Here is a 14,541-nt window from a genome sequence, read left to right as displayed (position 1 = left end):
TCTGTGTCTTACAGGCAGACTGAGCAACTTAATGATGGAGATACATGGAGATGGAGAGAGAATAGGGAAGAGAAGATGGAGAGAGCATCCATGCACATGCGTATGCATGATGTACAGGCACAAACACACATGTCATCAGCACACTTCCCTGTACACACACACACCTGCACATACATACACACAGGCACATCATGCATGTGTGCACATATGTGCACAATCACTCCTATGAAACATGGACAACTCACTCAGAAACATATATGCAGGGTCACACAGCTGCACCACACACGCACATGAAAACATGTGCATGCAGTACAGATGTGTATGCTTTTATACAGACACACACAAAGAGCACATAGGCATCAACAAATGCACATACAACCATCCCTAGGCATGCATACACAGAGATACAAGTGCATGTATACATGTGTGAATAAACATGCGAACAGATACATGCATGTGCACACACATATATAAACACATTAACAATGAGTGTGTGTGTGTGTGTGTGGTGCCAGTCCTGGGGCTTGAACTCAGGGCCAGGGAACCATCCTTGAGCTTCTTTTGCTTAAGGCTAGCGCTCTATCACTTGAGCCACAGTACCACTTCCGGCCTTTTCTGTTTATATGGTGCTGAGTAATTGAACCTGGGGCTTCATGCATGCTAGGCAAGAACTCTACCTAGGCCACATTCCCAGCCCGATGTGTTTTATCTTTGCATTGACACGTTTCTATTTCATATCTGCTTCTACTGAAGTAGAGTGGGGGTTCGCTACAATGAAATGGGGTCCCCCCAAGGGAGGGGATTCCTGGTTCCCCCAAGAGTCCACCACACAGTCTCCAGCTACAAGATGACAAAAAGACGGATTTATTGGGGAAGTAAAAAGTGAACAAAAAGTGAACCGACCGGCCTTGGTCACAGCCCAGACTCGGGAGCCGAAACTGCCCACCACGTGTGCAAGATCAGGGCCCAGACTCGGGAGCTGGGACCGCGTGTGCATGTGGCCTTCCAGCCTGGTTATAAAGCAAACATCACAGCCAAACTTGCCACACGCAGGCGGCCAATGAGGATACAACACTTACAGAGCATGCTAGGCCGCACACAGGTGGCCAATAGAGTTACAGTCTGTCTTATAGTATCTATTTGAACCAACCTATCATTCTAGTTAGAATTGGTGCATGGATTTGGCGGGACTCACATGATGCAGGTGGATACGCCTACTCATAGGAGGACACGGGTTTAACCTTGAACGTTCCTTGAAACTTCTGTGCTTCAGGTGGTCAAGCAGTTTACACAATATTATCACAGTGAAGGGGAACTTCCCTGGATAGGGTGGGGGAGATCTTAGTGAAGATGGAGTTGGCTTCTGCTCTAATCTGAGCTGGAGTCAATCTGACGCCCTTCCACAGTTAATGATGGCACTGGCCAGATCTGACCTCCACAGTTAATGATGGCACTGGCCAGATCTGACCTCCCTATTACATCTACCACCTCCTACTTCTTGTCTGTGAAGCACAGCAGCAGACTAGAACCTTCAGGAAGGCAAAGAGACTATTTCTCTGTTTAGTTCTCTGCCGTATCTGCAGACAATGCCTGGCACATAGAAAACCCTCCATAAATATTTGCTGCACTGACAATGCAGACAATATAATGTTTAGTCAGAGCACAGGGCCTTGCATGTACAAAGAAAGCGACCAATGTTAGATTCATTATGATTATTTATTTCAAAGAAGCTACTTAATTACCCAATTTTCTGTCTAAATTGGCTCTGAGTTGGAGTCAAATGTGTTGGGGGAAGTGAGGGGAGGGGTGCTTTTTGCTTGCCTCCCGCTGTGTCTGTAGACTCAGGGCTTCCTGCTGGGGCATAGCCAGCCATGACATTTATAAATCTCTGGGCTCTTAATCCCCTGCTGATCCTCAGAGAGAAGTATCAGTTTGTTGCTAAATGCATTGCCCCACTTTGAACAAAGCAATGAGGAAGTAGAAAAGCATAGACAGATTCCCCAGAGCGGTGACATCTCTTCCACCCGAAGGACAGGGCTGAGACCCAGCCTGGGATTTGACTTGTCCCCTGTCACCCAGTTGGTCAGTGGTGACATTATAGGTACACACACAGCCATGGGGGTGGAGGTGTGGTTCTGATCCTGTATTCCTGCGGTTTTTTTTTTTTCTTTTTGGTAGACCTGTTTAAAGGTGTCTCCTTCACACTGGGCTCCAGGTTTTAAAGCCTCTGTATAAATCTTGCATGCACTTAGCCATCAGTCCGTTCTCCTCCGCCCTCACTTTTACAGACATTGCTTCAACACCCTCAGAGCAATTTCTGCAGACTTAGCCTGGGGATCCTTTATCAACATGCAAACGGGCGGCTCTGACGCACACATTATGATTGCAATTCCTGGTTCACAGCAAGGAGACTTAAGTTGAGTCCCTTTCTTATCAGTCACCATTAAATGAGAACTGTATGGCTGAGAACGGTCTGGTTAGCGGCATTAAGAAGGTCTGGGGTGCACAATTGGTAAGGAAGAGCTAGTGTGCTTTGGGGAGACAAATGTGCATTTCACAAATCTGGCAAATCCCCACTTCAGTTACAGGAGCCACAAAGAATAAGTATGTGCACATCAAAGCATGCCGGGGGAGCCTGTGTTTTTGCAAGCCCTCCCTTTATGCAAAGACCCAAATGGTAAGAGTCATCATTCCTGAGGCAATTCTGTTTAGCAGGACATAAGAAAGGCAGCCCAGAAAACTGCAAAGGCCAGAGCAAGCTGAGTCACTGAATCTGCATTTGCTCGCTAGTGGCTGGTTATTTAAGAAAGAGCAAGCCATTTGAAATGAGATCAGAGTTGCATTTGGGCATATCTTGCACACTTCCGACCTGCAGCTCTGCAAGGGCTAGTGCCTGCTCCTTGGCTTGCTGGAAGACTCTCCATCAGCAGTTCTCAGCTGAAGGGGAGTTCATTTATCTTCAGGTCTGCCTGGCATTTAGTGAGCACTCCCAATGGGCTAGGGGTTCCCAGTCTTGTCTTTCAGGGTGTCATAGCTCAAGACAAGGCAAGTATTTCCTGCACAACACTGGCAAATACCTAAGGTGTGGAAATCCTGTGATTATGCGTGTGTGTGTGTGTGTGTGTGTGTATACACTCCCTGAAAAATTACAACTATCAAGCTGAGAGCTAGTGGTTCATGCTTGTTGTAATCCTAGGAGGCTGAGATCTGAGGATTGTGGCTCGAAGCCAGCCCAGGCAGGATAGTGTGTGAGACTCTTGAAGAACGAATCACCAGAAATGAAGTAGAGCTGTGGCTTAAGTGGTAGAGCACTAGCCTGTAGCAAAAAATGAATAAAAAAGCTTAGGGACAGCACCCAGGGACAGAACCCAGGGACGCCCTGGGTTCAAGCTCTAGGACTGGCATGCAAGCATGTGTGCACATGCTCGCACACACACACACACACACACACACACACACTATAAATATCAGATTTTTAGTTACTCCTTGCTTTATTGTCATTTTTATTTTTCTCTTTGAGTTTTATTGTGCCATCACACTCAGAATGTACCTGTTTTAAGCCCATAGAGATCCGTGGGCTCTACCTCCAAGGATTTAATCAACCATGGATTGAAAATATTCAGAAAAAAATTGCTTCGGTGTCAAATGCGTACAGACTTATTATCCTTGTCAGCTCTCCCTAAACAGCACAAGACAAAAACGATGCACACAGCAGTGACCTTGCGGTAGGCATTGTAAACCATCTGCAGATGGTTTAAAGTGTGCAGACAGATACATGTATGTTATGCACAAATACAGCACCGTTTTCTAGAAAAATCCATACCTTTTTGGAGGTTCTGGAATCAATTCCTTGAGGTCACTGAGGGAAGACTGGAAATCTGTGACTACGAATTGTTACAGACTTGGGTGGCTGTCTTCAATCTTATTACGAATAATTTCAGCATCCCCAGAAAGAAACTTCCTGCCCATTTTCAGTCCGGCAGCCACCATCAACCTATCTCCTGTTTTCCTTCTTCTCCTTTCCAGGATATTTCCTACATTGAAATCCTCCTCTGGCTTTTTCTGAGTAGTTTATTGGAGATAAGAGTCTCCTGAATTTTCCTGCCCAGGATGGCTTCAAACTGCAATCTTCAGATCTCAGACTCCCGAGTAGCTAGGATTACAGGTGTGAGCCACTGGCATCTGGCTCATATGTAAGCTTTGGCTTTGACCTTTACAACTGGAGGCTTGGTGAGCTGGCCTAAGTCCCATGAGGCTCAAGATTCTCCATTTCTGTCCCACTGGATCATTTCAATATCCAATACCCGGCGAGACTCATCCTCATCGATCACCTTAGCACATTTCCTTTCCTCCCTCCAGTCACCTTTTATAAGACAATAAGAGTGCAATGGAATGAAATAAGCAAATGAATCACATTGACAGGGATAGCGATGGTAGGGGAGCCACCATCTGGCAAGCAGGCTACTGTAAAACGGGAACTTGTGTAACAGGTGTGCAAGTTACAACTTGGCACAAGACGTTTGATTTAGTGACACATGCAAAGTGCAGCTTGCTTGAAACTTGCATTTGCAACTGTCAAGAGATGCCTTGTGACGTCACCCTTGTATTACCCTGTGATATCACCACGGTGTCCCCTTGTGACATCTTGTGATGTCATCATTGCCCCATTCTCGCCCCATTCTCTAAGGAGTAACCGGAGTACATCTTTTGTATGTATGCAGGTACTATGTCATTTGATCCCATGTCCCTGTCCACCACTCACCTTTACAGATGGAGAGAATGGGGTCTGGAGCCTCCTGTTTGGAGAAACCTGACAAAGCCCCCGTGGAAAGGGGATTGAACCAAGATTTGAAGATGAGGGGTTCTCTTAACCCCACAGCTTGCTCTGGCAACTACTACATGCACAGAGGCAAACAACACCAGCGCTTGGGTATGGCTCCACAATCTGCTTCACAATCTCAGGGCCCCGAGTTCAATCCTCAGTACTACCAAAAATGAAGGAGAGGAAGAACAGGTTGCGGGAGTGGAGAATGAACGGTCTGAGAGTGGAAAAAGTGGGTGGAGCAGATTATGAAAGGAGGGGGCTTGGGATCTGAGTCAGCAGGAGTCAGTGGTGGGCACTTGGGGATGGAAAAGCATAGCAGGCAGAGGGGACAGCCTGCATGACAGCCTAGAGGCATGAATCAGTGGCGTGGGTCACAGTGGATTAAGGTGAACAGAGGCTGAGGCACGAGATGAGACTTGGGGCTGGGAATATGCCCTAGTGGCAAGAGTGTTTGCCTCGTATACATGAAGCCCTGGGTTTGATTCCTCAGCACCACATAAACAGAAAAAGCCAGAAGTGGTGCTGTGGATCAAGAGATAGAGTGCTACCCTTGAGCAAAAAGAAGCCAGGGACAGTGCTCAGGCCCTGAGACTAAGCCCCAGGACTGGCAAAAAAAAAAGAAAAAGAAAAAAGAAAGGAGGCTTGGAAGAGGTGGAGGGGTGGCATCCTAAGTGAGATCAGGCTTTGCTTGGGGGAGATTGCCTTTATCATGAGGGGACTAGAGAGGCACTGATGAATTTTGGAAGTGCAGATGATATTTGAACAGATTCTCATTCATTCAGCAAGGATGAGTTTTGTGTGGGAATCACCGTGTTTGCAAGCCATTCCAGAAACGCTGAGCAGCCCCACCTTCTTCCCTCCCCCTTCCAGCAGAATCCCACAGACCTTCCTAGAGATCTGAGGTTTCTAGAATCCTCGGCAGATGCCAGAAAGAACATCAGCACAGAACTGGACAGGACTGAAACTTCCCTCAGCCCCACTGCCTGGCTGGGCAGCTGCTGACAATGAATTCTCTCTCCTTAGCTGGCATGGCCATCCTGGTACAGGGAGCGTTGATGGTTTCTTCTATTAAAAGGGCATTTGGGGCCCCTGATGAGACAGCTGGTGTCATTCTTCTTCTCATAAAAGCTAGGGGGTTGCTCTTCCCAGTTATTTTATATCTGGTTTTAATGGTAAAAAGGGGCACAGGGATAAACCATTCTTGCTTTTAGGACCTCTGTCTCTTGTCAGGGGCATGAAGATGAGTGTCCTAGTGAGCATGGGTTATAAAAGACCCCATTGTCAGTGTTCCACTGGTGTCATTACCAGAGCATTCCTCACGTACTCTGTGACCGCAGAAAAGTCATGTAATTTCCCCAGGTCTCAACTGTGCCATGTATGAAGTGAAGAGAAGTCATTGCCGCCACCACCACCACTGTCACCACCATTGTCACCACCACTGTTACCACCACCACCATTGCCGTCATCACCACCACCATCGCCATCACCACCATCATCAGCACCACCACCATCACCATGACCACCACCACGACCATGACCACCACCACCACCATCACCATCACCACCACCATCATCATCGTCAAGAGTTGGGTTAGACAAGCTTCTGTTTGTAGACAGTGTCTAGGACAGAGTAAGCCTGCACTAAGCATAAGCAGGTTTTGTACCACATCTAGGACATGTTGTGAACAGTGGGTTGAGTCCCTGTTGAGTGACCTTGAACCCACTGTCAATGAATGTGTGGTTCTGGGATGCCAGGATCAAAATCACCCAGGAATTTGTGAGAAATGCAACTTTTGAACCTCCTCTGCTCTCCCCCCCCCCCCCGCCCCACCCCCCGCAAAGTCTCAGTTCTCTCATTTAAGAAATGAAGGGGCTGGGACAGCCTGTCTCTTTGACTTCTTTTGATTGTTGGGTTCAGCATTTTTCTCCCAATGTCTAGTGACAGAAAGAAGGTTTGTTGGTAATCTGTGAAAGCAAAGGATGAAATTGACACAGGGAAGCCATGCCATTTGGCAGAAGACTGGGAGTAGAGCCAGCTCAAACAGGAATGGGTTTCACTGTTTTCTGCCCACAGGAAACATCCGCAATTTTTGAAAGCCTTGAAGCCAATGTCATACCCTAGAACAATAGCAGATGCGGAATCTTTGGGTGTGGGATCTGGAGCCAGGACTGGGAATAAGTCTCCCTAAGCTGATCCTAAGAGCTGCCAGAATTGCATCTTATTAGCTGGGATCAGCATTGAGGTCCAGCCAGGCTTGTTATTTTTCAGCTATAGATTTATGAGGCAGGATGATGAGGGCCATGGTACTTCTGACAGGTGTGAGGAAGAGGCCAGCCCATCGGATCCCATGGCTTCCCTCACTTGTCACCGGGCACCAGTGGTCACATCTGTAATCCTAGCTACTCAGGAGGCTGAGATCTCAGGATACTGGTTTAAAGCCAGTCCAGGCAGGAAAGTTCATGAGACTCTTATCACCAATGAACCACCAAGACGTTGGAAGTGGAGCTGCGTTCAAGTAATAGAGTACCAGCCTGGGACAAAAAATGAAAAGCTCAGGGGCAATACCCAGGCCCTGAGTTCAAGCTTCAGGATTGGAGCGTGCGTGCATGCATGCACACGTCATGTGGTCACGCACACGTGTGTGCACACTCACACACACAGCTTGTTAGTCACATTAGCCCTACTTTAAGCACTCAATGACCGTCTATGCCTGTTACCTTGCAAAGGCACAGCTATACAATGTCTCTGTCAGGGGGCAAAGTTCTATTAGATGCTGCAGGAGGTACCAAAAGTATATTCTCTGTGGACGAAGGAGTGGTCATTCAGACCTTGGTCAAAAATGAAAATACGGGAGTTGGAGGCATGGCTTAGTTGGTAGCCTGCCAGCCAGTGAACAAAAGCATCAGGCTACTGGATTTGAGTCCTGGGCTTGGACCTATAAAAAACAATATGGTTATGGGTCACAGAGGCAAAAGAAATCATGGCTCAGGAGCTGGGAATATGGCCTATTGGCAAAAGTGCTTGACTTGTATACATGAAGCCCTGGGTTCGATTCCCCAGCACCACATATATAGAAAATGGCCAGAAGTGGCTCTGTGGCTCAAGTGGTAGAGTGCTAGCCTTGAGCAAAGAGAAGCCAGGGACAGTGCTCAGGCCCTGAGTCCATGGCCCAGGACTGGCCAAGAAAAACAAATAAAATAAAAAAGATATATAAAGAAATCATGGCTCGGTGGGAATGCCCAAGTCATCTGAAAAAGGTGGTGGTAGGAGAGAACTTTATAAAGCTGGCACAAACTTGTGACCTTTCTGTTGGCTCACCGGCTATGTAAAGCCAAGTCCAAGTGCATATGCCATCCCCATCCTTACAAGAAAAATTCATTAGGATGAATGCAATCACAGTGAATACCAAATGAAGCTGCAGTGGTGGGACAATAAATTAAAGTGTTACACAAACAGTGTTCACCCCAGTGGCGTGCCTTCCTCTGGTTCCCTCCGCCTGTCTCAGGAGAATTGGAAGCAAGGGTTTCCGATCACCTGCAGGGTGACTGTTAAAATGTCAGGGCACCTTGTTCATGAGGGGTGGTCACTTCAGCCCTGGTGGGAGTTGAAGAAATTTGGAAAGGAGAGGAAAGGTCCTGAGAATTTGGATTCCAGTTTCTGGGACCACAACAAAGCCGACCGGGTTATTAAGGGCTGTGCTTGTTCCTTTGTATTGGCAATGATTTACCATTGCAAGTGTTTCACTGCATGCATTTCTCTTCTCTGGTTGTCAGCTTCCTGTAGGGAGATCTTGGGAGATGAAATCAGATCCCAGAGTCTAACTCCTCCCAGAATGAGTGGTTCAAGAGACAGCTACTATGTCTTTTTTACCCTTACACCGGAAATTGTATGTGTGCATCAAAAGTCATATACATCATGGTCACGGGTAAAATTCTATTAGTTAATTACACCATTAGGCTCATGCTGTATGAAGATTACTCATGAGCCGGACTATCAGGAGGTCAGAATCATTAGGACAGGATTATCTTGGACACTGGCTCCCTTTTGGTTTCAGTACTGGGCCTGGGCACTGTCCCTGAGCTTTTTAACTCAAGACTAGCATCTACAACTTGAGCCACAGCTCTACTTCTGGCTTTTTGGTGGTTCATTGGAGATAAGAATCTCACAGAGATACTATATATACTGGTATTAGAACTAGGGAAGGGAAAGGGAATATCAAAATCGAGAGACAAAGGATAAAAAGACAAATGACTCCAAAAGCAATACTTAACAAAACCATTTGGTGTAAACCAACTGAACAACTCATGGTGGGGAAAGGAGAAAGGGGAGAGAGGGAGGGGGGAGATGAGGGAGGAGGTAACAAATTGTATAAGAAATGCACCCATTGCCTTACGTATGAAACTGTAACCCCTCTGTACATCACTTTGATAATAAATAAATAATTATTCAGGAAAAAAGAATCTCACAGATTCCTGCCTGGGCTGGCTTTGAACGGTAACCGTATTATCTCAGCCTCCTGTGTAGGTAGGATTACAGGTGTGAGCCATTGGCACCTGGTTATGTCTATCTTTTTAGTAAAAGGAAGGATTGAATGATTGGGTTCTTTTTGTCAATGAGAAAATCAAGGTGTGAGGTTGAGTGGCTTAGCCAAGGATTCTGCTATGTGATTTTTATCAGCTTTGACATCCTACACCCTTTTCAGGAGTTCTTTCTTCCACTCAGAGTCATCTCTAAGATTTCTGAAGTCATCACTGGTGGAACAGAACTCCAAGTTCCCTGTGAGAAGTTTATATTCAGAGAAGGAGCCACACCAGGGAGAAATCATCTGATGCTTTCCCTTTGAATCTAATTCTCCAGGCAAAAATAAATCTAAGGTTAGTAGGGGAGCTGATCTGTTGACTAATGTTGGTTTATTGACAGTTTGTCAATGTTTGTGTTCAGAAAGTTTATGATTTAACTGGAAGATAAGTGCTCTGTTACCCAGATAGGTAGGGAGGGAGATACATGGATAATAAGTAGGTGAGTAGGTAGGTAGATGAATAGGCAGATGGGTGGATGGTGGGTAGATGGATAGATGGAGTAGATGGCTAGGTGGGTGGGCTCATAAGTGAGTAGCTGGATGAATGGGTGGGTAGATGGATGATGAGTAGGTAAATGAGTGGATGGATGGGTGAGTGGATTTACCAGTGGGTGGGTTTGTAGATGGATGGACTAATGGTAGATAAAGGGGTAACAGGTATGTAACAGGTATGTAGGTGAGAACAACAGTGGATGATGGATGGCTGCTAGCACAGGCTACTAACTTTGTTTTGGGGGAGGCTATCCTTTATTTGGAGGTTACACTCTTCCTGAAAAACACTTAAAAAAACAACAACCCAAACCCAACTCAAACAACTCAAACTTTGGGGTCGTCCTTGATTTTTACCCTTTTCTTGGTTCATACCCCATATTCTGTCTGTGGCAAATTCTGTCTGCTTCATTTTTGAACTATCCCCAGAATTCATCTACTTCTGATCACCGCTAGTGCTGCCACCCTGGCCCAGGCAACCACACCTCCCACAGGCCTTGGGCCCCACCCTTCCCTCCTTCTATCTGGCTGCAGCTGGTCAGGCTGCCTCTCTGACCCAGATCCTTCCATGACCCCTCAACTCAGAGAAAAACTCACGACTGCCCAGCAGGACTTGCCCGGTATCTCTCTGACACTGTCTTGCCTAAAAACCCTCATGTGTGCAGACCGGGTACTCTGTGATTCATCTTCAGCCGTTTGCTGAAGCCATTGCCTGTCTCTTCCTTCTTGGGTAACTTCCCTGCCCATGCGGGGAAGCCTTCCTTGGCTAAACAATTGAGTCCTTCACCTCTCTCCTGACTATGTTTTGTTCAGGCTGCAGAACTCAGCCTTGGGAAGAATGCTGAGTTATACAAGGAGCCCAGGAAGTATGCGCCAAATAAATGAACGAATGGGTAGCTACTTATTGCGAAGGCCTTTATGTTCATCATCTTGCCTAACTCCAGCAAGGTGTCTATCTTGGCGGATTTCTATCCCCATCTTTCAGAGAGGAAAACTGAGTTCCTAGAGAGATGAATTGGTTAGTTCAGACCAGACAGTGCTGAGATGGGTGCTCACATCTGTCTGTCTCCGGGGCTGATGCACGGGGTGCATCTGGACCTTGGATGGCAAGGATGCTTGAACAACGGGTCTGAGAACTGTTTCTGTGCCAGAATGACAATCTGCAGGGAGGTATTTGGGGGTAGTGGAAAGTACGGAAAGACCATGGACTAATTTTGCCTTTCTTGTCATTTCCTAATGTTTTTGTTTCTCTCTCTCTCAAGTCTTTTCATCAGGCCTCTGATGATGGCATTCTCCCCAACCCTGATACTGTATACACACTTGTAGAACTCTCACCTCCAATGCCCTGAGCCCCAGCTGCCCCCAGGGACACTCTTAGGAGAGCTGGATTCTCGTAGCTCTGCAGGGAGGCGACAAGGCCAGTGCAGGGTCTCTCTAGGCAGCAGTTAGGACTAAAAACAACCACGCTGCCAGTGTTCCTCACTTTTCACTTGAAAGACAACATGGATGCATTTCCAGAACATGTTGTGAATGGAGAAAAACATTCCTGATTCTGCCACGTGTCCCGGTTGCCACATTGAAGAAATTGTCAGCACCCGCCCACATCTTGAAGCCTTTCTGGTGACAAGATTTAGAGACTTTGGTTGACAAGTGTCGGGGAGAGACAAGTGCATGTGCATGTACACACAGACACACACACACACACTCATAGGATAGGAAAGTCACGCTTACAGCACTTGGGTGTCAAGACTCATTATCACCTGGCAGATAGTCTCCTGGGAAGAGGAGAGTAACATGAAATCAATCAGTACACAATTAACAGTAAGTCATAATCACTTCCATCCTGAATCAAGGCCTTTACATGAATCAGCTCATTCATTGAGCAAGGTGGTTATTACTTATTATTGATTACTATCCTATTTTCACCTTATTATTTATTTTGGGTGAGAAGCCTGTGTCTAGAGAGGTTAATTGGCTGGTGGGCTACATAGCTGAGCTGAGACCTATAGCCACTCCTGGAGAGAGGGAAGATTCTAGATCACAAGCCCTTTGTGCCTGCAGGAGCCATATGCTCTTGGGGTTTGCAACCTGGGTCTCAACCTGAGGGGTTTGTACACAACCCTGACATCCAGGCCCCACATTCATTTGATTTAAATGGTCTAGGAGTGTGTGTGTGTGTGTGTGTGTGTGTGGTGTGTGTGGGGGGGTATATTTATGGGTCATGGGTCCCATCACTGGAGTCCACAAGGTTAAGTCTTTGCTAACTTGGAGAAGTTCCAAGCACAATGCCCCTGCTCCATCAGCCGCATGGCCCCAGCCCCGGAGCAGATGGCTGGCTCCACACCTGCCTCTGAGCTGCAGCCCTGTGGCATCAAGGCCTCTTCCCTCTGCACCTGTCCCTAGAGCCCGGCTGGACCACTTTCTAAGAATGCCTGATATCACCCAGGCGTGAAGCCTGAGTGCTCTTTTCCTGACATAACCTCCAGGTTTATACTACCCAGCGCAATTCTCCAGAACACCAGGAATTCTCTGAGGAAGCATGAAGAGTGCGGGAACCAAGATCCTGAATGTTCAAGGGTGGTGCCCTTCTATGATAGCAAAGGAGGAGCAGAGAGTCAAGCGGGGGACCCTCACCACCCCCACCCCACCCCCATTCCCAGGAGAGGATCAGTCTGCCTGGCTTCTTTGTGTCTCCAGTTTAAGGGACAGTAGGCCCCACATCAATATTTGTTAAATGAAGGATGAACGTATTTTTGTCTTTAATGTCAGTGTTTTGTTTTGTTTAGTTAGCAGAACTGGAGTTTGAACCTGGGACCTGGTGCTTGCTAGGCTGCCCCTCCCCCACCCCCAAATACCATTTTTGCTTTAGTGATTTTCCAGGTACGCTCTCATTTTTCTTGCTTAGGTCGGCCTGGACTGCAATCCTCCTACTTGAGGCCTCACCTGTGACAGGGATGGTAGGCATACACCACCATCCCTGGTGTTTGTGTGTGCCAGTACTGGGATTTGAATTCAGGGCCTGGGTACTGTTCCTGAGATTTCGTGCTCACAGCTACTGCTCTAGCACTTGAGCCACAGTTCCAGTTCTAGCCTTTTGGTTGTTAGTTGGAGATAAGAGTCTTATAGACTTTCCTGCCTGGGCTTGCTTTGAACAGTGTTCCTCTCATTTGTCTTGTCCTGCCCAGGAGCTTTGAAAATTTTTATTATTAGCCTGGCTACTGTGGACTTTTGAATCTGAAATCTGCTGTGTTCTTTCCTTTGCTTCTGTCTGGAGACCTCAGCTTTATGGCAAGTACATATTAGGGGTTCTCTTCCTTGCTGGGTAGTTGACATCTCAGCCATCCTGTTCCTTAGAGTCTCCTTGTAATCTCTTCACACCCATCCAACACCATTCATCTGTTTACCACTGTAGACAACGTGGCTTACCTGCCGACACCCACAGCTGGGAAGAAAGTGGAATCTGTATTTTGAACCCAAGCCATCCAAGCCCCCCCCAAATCTGTGCTCTGTAGAGCTGAGCTTTATGGACTGCCATCCTCAAGGGAAATTTTGCAGCAAATGAGAGAGAGAGAGAGAGAGAGAGAGAGAGAGAGAGAGCGCTCATATAGCCTTTTGAAATATAACAGATGACAGAACTATCGAGCAGAATTTGGTCCCCTTGGGCCCTGATTTACCAGCTGCTATTTTTGTGCCATTTACGAGTAGAGGTATGAAAATTGGCATCGTGGAACATGACAGTTCGAGGGGGAACTTTGGCACCTATTGCTTTCAGCTGCTGGTTCCTGTGTCTGTGCTGTGGAAACCAGCCCATGGGCCTTAGAGTCTGGCTGGCTTGAATTGAGATTCCAGCCAGGTTGTTCACGAGCTGTGTGACCTTGAGCATGCAAAGCCAGCCCTCCAAGCCCTGTTTCCTCCCGCGCCATCAGCAGGTGGTTTCAATGAAGTGACGCCAGAGGTGTTCATTCATTGTAGGCCCTCAACAAATACTCTTTTCTGTTCTGTTCTGTTCTTCTGTCTCAGTCCCGAGGCCACCTATAAGTACATTTTTGTAAGGATTATGTCATCTTACATGGAAGGCAGGTATAAAAAGGGAAGTGGAAAATTCTATCCAAGATTTCATAACCTTTATTTCTAGACTCTGTTGCCAGAGAAGTAAATCTCAGTTCATCCCACTATAAAAAGAGAGAGAGAAAGAGAAAGAGAAAGAACTAAGACCATCTTCTACCTAGTGCACAGTAAAGCTGAGGTGTTCTCTAGCTTAATTAAAAGCTGCAAAGTATCTTGCTATCTGCAGACGAATGGCAATTAAATAGAAGGCTGTGTTCAGCTATTTCATTACCTGGTTAGGTAATATGCCCCAAACAGCATGCCTTAGTAATTACCGTACACTTTTCTTAAATACTCTGTTTACTGATTGTCTTATAACCGGATGATAGGCGTACATAATTTTATATTTGCGGATAAGTGCTCTTTCCCTGACAACTTGAACATAGAAATGATGCAACACAAAATCAGATAATTGTCATCTGGCAAGTGAGATCTCCAGGTAAGGAGCATAATTATATGGTGTCTGTTCGCTATCAACAGGAGGTGGGTTTCTGATGTTTATTGGGTGTCTTACGTCATCAGCTTGTTTTTAAAAGGTGG

Source organism: Perognathus longimembris, chromosome 23 (genome assembly GCF_023159225.1).
Source record: "Perognathus longimembris pacificus isolate PPM17 chromosome 23, ASM2315922v1, whole genome shotgun sequence".
In the NCBI taxonomy this organism is placed as follows: Eukaryota; Metazoa; Chordata; class Mammalia; order Rodentia; family Heteromyidae; genus Perognathus; species Perognathus longimembris.
This window is presented reverse-complemented; position numbering follows the sequence as displayed.